At 35.9% G+C, this 10,283-nt stretch overlaps 1 pseudogene; it reads right to left on the bottom strand.

Moving 5' to 3' along the window:
• Positions 1–517: 517 nt before the first annotated feature.
• Positions 518–1,476, bottom strand: LOC140498333 (low molecular weight phosphotyrosine protein phosphatase-like; annotated as a pseudogene).
• Positions 1,477–10,283: the final 8,807 nt, after the last annotated feature.

Below are 10,283 nucleotides of genomic sequence, written 5' to 3'. Positions count from 1 at the left end.
TTCTCTACCAACAAACAACTACTAAAACACTAAAATACCTTTTTCTTTAACTCTTCACAATGATTTCAGTAATTTTTTCATCTTGTGGGATATTAAGGTAAATGTTTTCCTTACCTATTAAAAATCCCAATTAAACATAAATGAAGCTGTCTTAAAGTAAAACTCTATCAAATATTTTTAACAAATGACTGTGTTATTTAGTTTTCTTAGTTTTCATATGCAAATTTGAGTTTGTTCCATTATCTAGTTCATTTTTAAAATCTGAGGCATAAACTGGTAAGCCCAGCAAGTTTGATAATTATAATTGATTTAATCAAATATTCTTGCTTCAGAAGTAATGACTTATTTTCATTACCTTTTAGAATTTTAATATATGTGGACATTAAATGACTTGAAGAACCAGTGGTGGTCTCCAAATGTAGTACATTATTACTCTTTAATAACACATCAACTGATACACATACATAATTCTAAGTTGATGTCAATCACTATTGTCCTATAACAGCGAGTGTGAGCTTCAATGAGATTTTTCCAAAAGTGCTTTGCAGCACCACACACATTGCTCATATACAGTCTCAAAGTCAGAGTTATTTCCATAATATGGATCTTCAATAATAAGTTATTGTTGTGGATCATAGCTTCCAAGAAGTTCAATTTTAGCTTTTGCAGTTTTTAACTTGATTAACTTTTCTATTCAACTCTCTCAAATTGATTTTATCCATACATAGTATACAAAGGGCATGGCATCTTCTTTGGTAATCTGCCTTGCTTTATGCGTTACATTAATGCCACAATTTCTTAGGCAGTTTATAGCTCTTTCATTTGGGGAACGTCGAGCATTCTAGTCAGAGATAGCACCACTATCAGTGATCTACTTACCTGAAATATGTTGTTCAGTTACAAATTTCCTAAAAACTTATGAGTGAGTGACAAATATTACCCAGACACATGAACAGCATAGACGTCTTTCCCTCTGTAGTTATTTTTAATTTCCCACTTATAAAAGCAAATTTTAACATTCATTTCTAAAACTTCAAGCTTCAAATTCTCTCTCTACCCTCTCACTCAGAAGGCAAGCAATAAAACCTAGATTATACATGTGTGCTCATGTAAAACACATCCATAATAGTCATGTTCTGAAAAAAACATAAATAAAAAGAACTCAAAAAATATAAAGTTAAACAAAGGCATGGTTCAATCTGTTTTCAGACACTTCCAGTTCTTTCTCTGAGAATGGATAGCATTTTTAATCATAAGTCCCTCAGAATTGTTTTGGATTGCTGTTTTGCTGGGAATAGTGAAGTCATTCACAGCTAATCATCTTACAAAATATTGCTCTTACTTTGTGCACAGTACATTTCACTTTGCATTGGCCCATGCAAATCTTTCCAGGTTTTTCTGAGAACATCCTGTTTATCATTTTTTATACTACAATAGTACTCCATCATAATCATATACCACAGCTTGTTTAGCCATTCCCCAATTGATGGGCTTCCCCTAAAATTCTACTATTTTATCCCCAGAAAAGACTTGTATTAAATATTTTTGTACATGTAGTACAAAACAGTAAAATACAAATATCATCATCCCATGTAAGAATGTAAATAGTTTAACCTTATGAAGTCCCATAAGATTTCCTTTTTCAGTTTAACTTTTTATGCATCTCTCATGAGTCTTGTATTTCAAAGTCAGATTTTCTATTCAACTCTGGACTTATCATCAAGAATGCTTGAAACATATCTAAATCCATGAATATCCACTTCCCTCTCTGAAGGATTACACTCAGTATTCCTAGATAGGTGATGCTTGACTGTAATTTTGCCCTTTTGCCCTTTGGAATATCAGTACTCCTCACGGAACACCATATTCAAAGCCCTCTGAATCTTTAATATAGGATACATTACATTTTATGTTATCCTGACTGCAGTTTCACCATATTTAATTTGTTTCTTTCTTACTGCTTGCAAAATTTTACCTTTGACATGGGGCCAATGCAATATGGATATAATATTCCTGGCAGTTTTAATTTTGGCATCTCTTTCAGGAGGTGATCAATGGGTTCTTTCAATTTCTATTTTATCCTCTGGTTCTCAAATATCAAAGAAATTTTCCTGGATAATTTCTTGAAAGATGATGTCTAGGGTCTTTTTCTGATCATGGCTTTCAGGTAGTTCAATAATTTGAAAATTACCTTTCCTGGATCTATTTTCTAGGTCAGTTTTTTCCCAATGAGATCTTTCACATTTCCTTTTACTTTTTTCATTCCTTTTGTTTTGTTTTATTGTTTCATGATTTCTCACAAAGGCACAAGCTTCCATTTGCTCCATTCTAATTTTTAAGGAAATACTTTCTTCAGCGATCTTTTGGACTTCTTTTCCATTTGGCCAATCTGCCCTTTAAGGTATTCTTCTCCTCATTGGATTTTTGGACCTATTTTACAATTTGGCCAAATTTGTTTTTTTAAGTTGTTATTTTCTTCAGTATTTTTTGCCTCTTTTACCAAGTTGTTGATATGTTTTTCATGATTTTCTTGTATCTCCCTCTCATTTCTCTTCCCAATTTTTCTTCTACTCTCTTATTTGATTTTCAAAATCCTTTTTAAGTTCTTCCATGGCCTAAGACCAATTCTTACTTTTCTTGGAGGCCTTGGATGTAAGAGTTTCAATGTTGTCTTCTTCCTTGTCACCATATTAACTTTCAATAGTTAGAGGATTTTTCCCATTGTTTTCTTATTTTTCCAGTCTATTATTTGACTTTCAACTCTTATTAAAGTAGGGCTTTGCTTCTAGGATGGAGAGCAATGGTCCAAAACTTCATGGGTTTTATGCAACTTTTTTTCAGAGATGCTTCTAAGGACCTGTAAATTTTTAGTTCTTGCTAGGTGGTATGATCTAAAGATAGGCATTTAATACTCTCCTTGTCTGTGCTGTTGTCTCTGACTGACCACAGGCACTCTTTTTTCCCTGTAACTGTGAGAAGGGGCCCGCTCCACTGTGGTCATAAACTGTGCTATGGTAGTGTTCCTCCTTACCCTAGTACTACTACCCAAGACAGGGACCTGGATCCAAGTATTGGCAAAACAACAGAATTCTTCCTCATTGCTAACAAAAAGATCCCTGTGATCTCTTTCTGGCCAGTTGTTTGACTCCTTTGCCTTCTGTGGTTTGAGAGCTCCAAGAGAATCCACTGTCACTGCTGCTGCCATTGTCTATGCTGCTGATTCGGTCACTCCTGGTTTCCTGGGACTGGGGCTTTGTTGGCATGTCCTGTGCTGGACTGTGCTTTGCTTTCACCCAGGTGTGACAGATCTCTCCTGCTGACCATCTAAGTTGTCTTTGGCATCTGTGGGATGAGAAGTCTGGAAAACACTACTAGAGTCAGTGATTCAGCCACCCTGAGGCCTGCTCTGGGTTTTCTTGGGCCTGGTCTGGATGCTGGTGCATACTGCTCTGGACTGCACTCCTCTCTCACCCTGGTGCAACGGACCTTTCCTGCTGACCTCCCATGTGATCATGGACTGGAAATTTGTTTCACTCCATCTTTTGGGGGGTTCTGCTGCTCTAGAATTTGTTTAGAATCATTTTTTAAAGTTATTTGGAGGGAATTGGGGGAGAGATCAGGTAAGTCCCTATCTTTAGTCCCCATCTTTGTTCCATCTTTTTAGATCCCCCTGCACTTTACTGTGGATGGAGTCAAATGTTCTTCTCTTAGAGATAGATGAACTATCCTGCTTGAAAACTCTGTGGAGTTCTCTTTTTTTCATTTAGCACCTTATGAATTTCCCCATCATTTTTATAAAATCAAATGATGTTTAAGAGTATTCTATTCCACATGAATATGCAATACTATACATCAAATCTATGAAAGTTGCTCACTTCTTTTCTGAGCCAGTTGCCAACTATGTATTGGCTCAGTTTTCCCTCCAAATTAGCAACAAACTATTCATGTAAGGAAGAGTTCTTTAACCTGTTGACAGTAAAGTCTTCTGACAGTCATATTGTCTTGGAGTCACTGCTTTTCTTGAAAGTGAATGTTTAGTTTGGAGAAAATAAATCTATGGTCTAATCCAGTACTTTGTGCCACATATTGCCTTTGTCAGTCTCACATCCTGTCTGTCTCTTCTCCTTACTATAACATAGTCTCTTAAATGCGAATATTTGCTGTGAGAATGCATCCATCACTTTGGTTATGAAAGTGTCTTGAGATGTACAAGTACTCAGCAGTAAATGACCATTGCTTTCACTATTTCTGACTTTATTTCTCCCAAGGACTCCTTGCCATGTCCAGTGATCTGTGCCTTTTCTGACACTAAAATCACCCAGAATTACAAGCTTGTCTTCTTTTAGCACATTGATGATGAAGGACTTCAGGTCTTCATAAAATTTTCCTTTGACTTCATTAGGGTTTATCATGGTGGGAGAATACACACCAATAATGGTGGCATGGTACTTTCTTGCAAGTAGCAATCACATTGTCATGAGTCAGTTGTTCACTCCTTTGGGAGGCATACAAGCTTGTTGATTAGATTAATTTTGATTGTGAAACCTATGGCAATTTCACACTGTCCTGCTTTACTGCAACCACTCCAGAAAAATGTGTATTCAGATCCAATTTGGGTAAAATGACATTCATTTGCCAGCCTTGATTACCTCTGGGTTGTTATTTGGATGTGATATATGTTTTCTCTCACAATAAGGTCTATTTGTCTTTCAGGTTTATTAGATTTTGTGTTATCCATGAATGTGCACACATTCCATGTACCAGAGGTGAGTAGAATCATCTTCATAAAAGCTTTGGTACGTTTTTGTGTGTTTTTAAAGCTTACCTACCACCACTGTAAGGAGATCAGGGTTGGTTAGATAAAGAAGACAATTTTTAAGGTAACTTTTTAGTCCCTTCCTCATGTGAGGAAGTGAGCAATTCAGTCCTTATAAAAATGCTTCTTAGACACACAGGGGCTGCCCAATCCCACTGCTGCTTCAGTCCAGTGAGAAGACAATCCTATGTCCTACGCTGCCTGTGTGCAGGTTTGTGACTACAACTCCCAATGTATCAGCACTTGTTGCATTGTTATTTACCCCTTGCCATGGTACTTTGAGATAGGTAAAAATAGTAAAATGACATGGGGGATATCTTTTGACTTGCTCATAAATTGGATTTAAATGAGGCAAAGTTGCACAAAGTCATTGGTTTCAGTCTCTCATCCAGAATCACTGGAATCCAATAGTAAGACAAAAGTCAAGATAAGTGGTGCTGGATTGGAATTCATTGGATGATATCTTCAATGTTTCACAAAACTCTAAACACTCCTCAGCACTGGTTTTAACATCCTTCATGGCCTTTGGAACAAATTGTTATCATCAGCCAGTCTTATGCTTGGGCTAAACACCCCCCTAACTCACTGATGGGTTTGAGACCCTTTAGTTATCCTCAATCCAACTTAGCTTGTCTGTCAAAAAATGGTTTACTAGAGTGTGGCTTCTATGCCTGCTATAGCATCTTAAAACCAATCAGTGAAAGGTGAGAGTTGGCAGCTCTGAAAAGGGCTTAGCAGCCCTCACAACAAAGGTACTAGTTTTCCTTGAATAGCCAAATACATACATGCATACATACACATATATGTTGTCAGTCCATATTATTCACAGACTCCATATTTGGAAATTTGCTAAGATTTATTTGTAACCCCTAAATCAACACTTAGAGTGCTTCTACTAGTATCTTTTTTTAATTTCCTCTTTTACCCAAGGAAGGAGAATAGGAATGGATACTACACTATCACCACTAGGCAAAGTAGATTGGAACCAGAAACTGTATTAAACAGTAACTCTTTTCTTCCACCAGTGATATTTGTTATCTCTTAGAGCACAGGAGGAAGGTAGATTTTGCCACTTGTAGCAAATATTTTAACATAAAATTGTTGGGCAGGTTTTAATAAGAATGGCATCAATTGAATAGATCTGTGTATGGAATGATTTCCTAATGATTCGTTGCTGAGATAGAATTTCTGAGGGAAAGCTGAAAGTTATTTTCAAAGTGAGAGTTTATTAAACAGTTATCATTTGCAATTATGCTAACGTTATAATGACTATGCCTCCTAATTCCATTTAAGATATAAACACAATATTGTCATCCATCACAACCACATTCATAAATGGCATAGCCTGACAGAATTCATAGACAACTGTGCACTTTAAGAAGACAAGGAGCTGTGCAAGCAAAGTAAGTTTCACATTGGAGCCAGTAATTACATTATGGGCCAATGAGGAGGAAAAAAAAGAGAAAGAAAATGTAATGTAGGATATAATAAAGACAGAACTTGAGGATTAAAAGAAGCATGGTTTCAAAAGAGAACTAAGTATACAAAGTGTTAAATGACAAGTACTTATGAACATCTGCACAATGAAAATTATGTATATATTTAGATGCAGTAAGGAATCAGAGTGTACTAGTCTAAAGGTGATGTACATCTTGCACTGTTCTGAGTTTTCGTGAGTAATTTTGATTCCTGCAGTTCTAGAAATTTATATCACTTGATAAAGTCCACAGAAGGGAAATAAAAATAATGTTTCATATCTGGTGTGATACTATTTCTTGTTTCTTTATAGATATAACTATTAATTTCTTTTTAAAAGTATTCCATTTTTTAAAATTTATTTTTAAAGTTATTCTTTATAGAAATATGTTTTGCAAGTTCACACATGCATAATCTGTATCAGATTACTGGCCTTCTAAATCAAGGTAGTGGGTGGAATGGTGCAAGAGAATTTGAATCTCACAATTAAAAAATAAGTGAAAGTTAAATATGTTTTTAAATGTAATTGGGAAAAATAAAATATCAAAATTTAGAAATAAAAATATTATATAAAAAAATGCACACACATGCTTAGAAGTAACTCTTTAAGTTGCAGAGAAGATGTCAAACTGCATTGATAGAAGGAGTTCTTTTATGGGAGCTATCCACCCCAATGAAAATACAAGTCTAGCAAAAAAAAAAAAAAAGGAAAAAATAAAACCTAGTGTCAACTTCAAAGCCAAGTAGACCTCAGATATATAATGATTGTATAATATTGGGGAAACTACTTAACCAATCACTACTCTAGGCAGCACTCTGCATAGTAAAAACAGTTTCTTTAACTGGGTATAAAATCACAGTCCAATCCCTATTTCACACACACACACACACACACACACACACACACACACACATACAATACACACAGAGAAAGAAAGAAAGAGAGAGAGAGAAAGAGAGAGAGAGAAACAGAGAGACAGAGAGAGACAGAGAGTTTTATCTCTTTCTGGACCTCACATATTTTTCTGATGCACTTAACCATAGTTTTGTAATTCATAGGATCATAGGCCTAAAATCTGAAGAGACTTTATAGGCCGTCTTGTCAAACCCCTACATTTTATAGATAAGAAAAATGAGGCCGAGGGAGGTTGCTGACTCAAGAGGTAGTGGGTTCTTGTCCATTAAAGATATTCAAGAACAAGTTATACTAAAATATATGGTTATTCTGGTTATACTAAAATTGGTTTATTTTCATATATAAATTGAATATGATGGCTGCAAGGATTCTTTTCAACCACTGAGTTCTATAATTCTAGGATTTTGTGTCTAATATTTGCTCAAGGTTACATAGCCAGTACATGTCAGAATTACTTATATTTGTTCCATAGCCCCTTAATCCACTGTAAATTTTATTATGACTTGGACCTTTCTTCAATTCTAAAAACTCTCACCTGGCATCTAGCACAATCCTCTGCATATAATAAAAGTTTAATAAAAATTGTTTAATTGAATTCAACTATATTTAACCATACTGCTCAAAATTTTATCCAGAATAATTCTCTTTCACAAGGGCACTTTCTCTAGTTAAAATTACATCTCTATATCTTCTGACATAATATCATAAAATACTCCATTTGAATGATCGGCCAAGAAATACATAGGATGGTTAGTGTTAATCCAAGAGTAATTGTACTCTAGTGATTTTAACCCCCATGACAATTACAAAGCATACCTGGGTTCTGGATAATGGACAATACTCTCATGCTTTTCCAGTCATCAGTGGAGTGAAACAAAGTTGTGTGCTTACTGCCATGCTTTTTTGCATCATATTTTCAGCCATGTTGTCAAATGCCTTCAATGAGAATGAATACGGCATCAAGGTCAGCTACCACATTGATGATAAATTCTTTAACTTGAAAAGACTATAAGCCAAGACGAAAGTGGAGGAAGTGTTATTGCATGATTTTCTGTTTGCAGATGATTGTGCACTCAATGCAGCCTCTGAAACTGAGATGCAACAAAGTATGGATCAATTTTCTGTTGCTTGTGATAATTTTGGCCTAAGAATTAATACCAAGAAAGCACAGGTTCTCCATCAGCCACCACTATACCATCCATATGTGGAATCAATTGTTATGGTAAATGGAGAACTTTCAAGTACTGTGGATATATGTTCACTTACCTTGGTAGTGTACTTTCCAGGGATGTACACGTTGATAATGAGGTTGATGCATGTATTGCCAGAGCTAGCTCAGTGTTTGAGAAACTACAAAGGAAAGTGTGGGAGAGAAGATGTATTTGATTGACTATCAAACTGAAGGTCTAAGGAGTCATTGGGCTTAACTCGTTGTATGCTTGTGAAACATGGACAGCATATCAGTGCCATGACAGGAAACTGAATCACTTCCACTGGAATTATCTTAGAAAGACTCTGAAGGTCTTTTGGCAGAATAAAATACCAGACGCTGATGTTCTTTCTTAAAGTAAACTGCCAGCCATTCAAATTCTGTTTCAGAAAGGGCAACTCCAAGGGGTTGGTCATATTGTTTGAACAAAAAAATGTATGCTAGCCAAAAAGACTATTTTAAGGAAAACTGACATAGGCAAGCATTCATATGGTGGTCAGGAGAAATACAGGGACACTCCCAAGGTCTCTCTTAGAAACTTTGGAAGTTATTGTGTGACATGGGAGACAGAGGCATAGGACTACCCGGCATTGTATGCCCACATCAGAAAAGGTGCTGTGCTCCATAAGCAAAGCAGCATTGAGGTAGCTCGAAAGAAATGTGAGATGAGCAAATTCAGAGAATCCACCCCAAATGTTCACATGGACTATTTGTGCCCAACCTATGGTAGAACATTCCTAATTGGTCTGATTAGCCACAGTTGGACACACTGTAACTTGACTCTAACATAGTGATGCCATTTCGGTTCTCTTCAAGAATGAAGGACAACAACCACCATACCATACCCCCACACACATGTATATATGATACCATTACTCTGTGTGAATATGCATATGTGTGTATATATAAATGGACATGCAGTGAATACTCAAGATCAAAAATTTATAGCAAGAAGGGATGTCAGAGATCCTCTAGTCAAAACGCCCTTATTTTATAGATGAGGTAACCAAAACACAAATAAGTTAAGTGATTTAGAAAAGTTATCCAGAAAGTAAATGCAGAATATACTTTTCCAATAGAGTTCTAGATGAGAAAGTCTGGGCCCTGATACAACCACAGGTATCCTTATACATACACATGTACAATATGCATACACAAACTCACACAGACACACACACACACACACAAACAACAACAATGCATGCATTCTATGTGTCATATGCAGACCTATAGTTGTATAAGGATAGGAAGTTTCTGAGGTAGAGCAATCCCCAAGGCATATCAGCACCTCATGTCTTTCATAGTCTTACATCATTTGGACACTGAGAAACCAAGTGATCTATCCTGCATCATACAGTTAATGTGGGTTGCAGCTGTGACTTGAAGTGTGTGATCATCAATAATCTGAAACTGCTGTCTCACTACTCAATGCTGCCTTTCAGGTGTCCATACAAATATCAAAAGTAAATTCTAACAATATAGAACTTACATGGTATATATGTTAGAGTTGAGGCAATGTGAAAGAGTGAAAAGAGTACCAAATTTATAGTCAGAATACCTGGGTTAAAATCCTGATTCTCTACTTACTTCTTGGGCAGCCTTTCATCAATTATTTACTTTCTATCTGTTTTTGCTTCCTTATTTGTGAAAGGAAGGGATTTGACAAGATGATGTCTGACATCTCTCCTGGTTTTAAATATTTGATCCTAAACATTTACAATATTTTAATTTGTATATACATGTGTGCATACAGACACACACAAAGCAACAACTCATTTATCTAACACAGTCATTGTCAGGAATAAAAATGGTGGATTAGATGATTCTTTTTCAATGGAACTGAAACTTCAAGTGCCAACACATTT

The sequence above is a fragment of the Notamacropus eugenii genome, chromosome 4 (genome assembly GCF_028372415.1).
Source record: "Notamacropus eugenii isolate mMacEug1 chromosome 4, mMacEug1.pri_v2, whole genome shotgun sequence".
NCBI classification, from domain to species: domain Eukaryota; kingdom Metazoa; phylum Chordata; class Mammalia; order Diprotodontia; family Macropodidae; genus Notamacropus; species Notamacropus eugenii.
The sequence above is the reverse complement of the archived record's forward strand: the minus strand, read 5'-3'. Positions and strand labels throughout refer to the sequence as shown.